Source organism: Brassica oleracea, chromosome C3, assembly GCF_000695525.1.
Source record: "Brassica oleracea var. oleracea cultivar TO1000 chromosome C3, BOL, whole genome shotgun sequence".
Taxonomy (NCBI): Eukaryota; Viridiplantae; Streptophyta; class Magnoliopsida; order Brassicales; family Brassicaceae; genus Brassica; species Brassica oleracea.
Genome location: NC_027750.1, coordinates 26,212,672 through 26,214,323, shown reverse-complemented (window position 1 = coordinate 26,214,323; position 1,652 = coordinate 26,212,672). Strand labels below are relative to the sequence as shown.

At 33.4% G+C, this 1,652-nt stretch overlaps 1 protein-coding gene across 1 annotated transcript in view; it reads right to left on the bottom strand.

Moving 5' to 3' along the window:
• LOC106333835 (CASP-like protein 3A1) overlaps positions 1 to 1,635 on the bottom strand; it is a 4,243-nt gene extending 2,608 nt beyond the window's left edge. Inside the window, exon 1 of the mRNA XM_013772232.1 lies at positions 1,409 to 1,635. The gene's annotated coding sequence lies outside the window, so the exon portion shown is untranslated. The remainder of the gene's footprint in view (positions 1 to 1,408) is intronic.
• Positions 1,636 to 1,652: the final 17 nt, after the last annotated feature.

The window sequence follows — 1,652 nt, the reverse complement described above, 5'->3', positions numbered from 1 at the left end:
AAATGGGCTACTTTTATTCAATCTATCCGACTACCACAAGGTCAGAAGCATTCATTATTTGCTCAAACCCAAGAAGCTGTGCGAAAAGATGTCGAGCGTGCATTCGGAGTCCTACAAGCTAGGTTTGCCGTTGTTAGAAATCCATCTAATATTTGGGATAAAGAAAAAATAGGAAATATTATGAGAGCATGTATCATACTCCATAATATGATTGTCGAAGATGAACGATCATCAAGAAGGGATGAGAACGTTGATGAATTTGAAGAAGGAGATGTGGAAACATTTTCCGTCAATATGCCTTCAACTGTCGGGAGTACACTTGAACGTCGAACGAGCGTTCGGAATAGACAAGTCCATCAACATTTGAAAAATGATTTGATTGAAAATATATGGACTAAATTTGGACATCCTACAAATAATATATAATTTGTATTTTCTTTCAAAAATGTCATTTTCTTATGTTTTCTATTTTCTTTATTATGATGTTTGTATTTTCTTTCAAAAATGTAATTTTTTTATGTTTCCAATTTTAATATTACATTTTTCTTTTATATGTTTTATTTAAAAATTCTTTTTTATATATGTCATTAATTATTAATTAAAATAATAAATTAAATTAACTAAAGGACAACATAAGTCCCACCAATAATCAACTAATTTAGCCAAATCCCTTACTTTAGTCCTTAAGCCAAAAATAATAATAAAAAATAGTTAAGGGCCCTAAAACAAGTCCCACCTATAATGATGATCTAAGGGGTAAGTGCAGAGATTTGCAAAAAGTGGGGTTGTTGAATTTTCCTCTCTTTTAAACTTGGGCTTCTTTTTCTATTACTTTTTTTTCTTTGGCTTAACTTTGTGGTACAAATTATACTAGTGGTGAAGGATTTAAACTTTTAAGACAAACTAGAAAGAAAGTATAAAGACAAAAGGTTTACCCACAGTTGCAATAGAAAACTGATGTTTTATACAATTCCTTCAGAAAAGTAAATACTTTTGTGATAAAAAAGATGCAGTTGTGAAGTGTGTATATACTATATACCATCATACTAGAAGGCCAAGTCATTAAAGACACCCCCTAGTTTATTTTTGTATGTATTTCAATTTATTTTATATAGAAAAACATGACCTACTATCCACATATAGATGGCCGTAATACATAGTGCAATCTAAAGTACAACAAAAGTTGATTAAAAATCCAAAATATCTTTTTCTTTTCCATTAACAACAACATAATTAAAATTGTTTGTGTAATGTTCCACGTTTAAGTACTTTGTAGAAAAGTCTTTCTCCCTTTCCCCTCTAAAAATCCCCCACACATTAATCCTTAGTCCATAAGCAAATATTTTGCCAAAGAAAAACAATAATCCCATTCTATGACTCTAAATTCAAGAGATGGAGAAGAACGTACCATTAAGCAAGAAGCTGTGGAACATCGTGCGTTTTGTCATGTACATGTTACACAAAGTCATCTCCAAGCAAAAGCTCCTCGCCGACTTTAACGCCACTCTCAAACGCGGCAAGAATCTCATGTTCCACAACCGCCGCCGCGTACCAGCCACCGCCCCATCACAGCCGCGGAAAGAATACGAGTTTAGCTGCAGCGACACTCCAAACTACTCATTCCCCTTTAGCATGGCCGCCTTCAAGAAGAA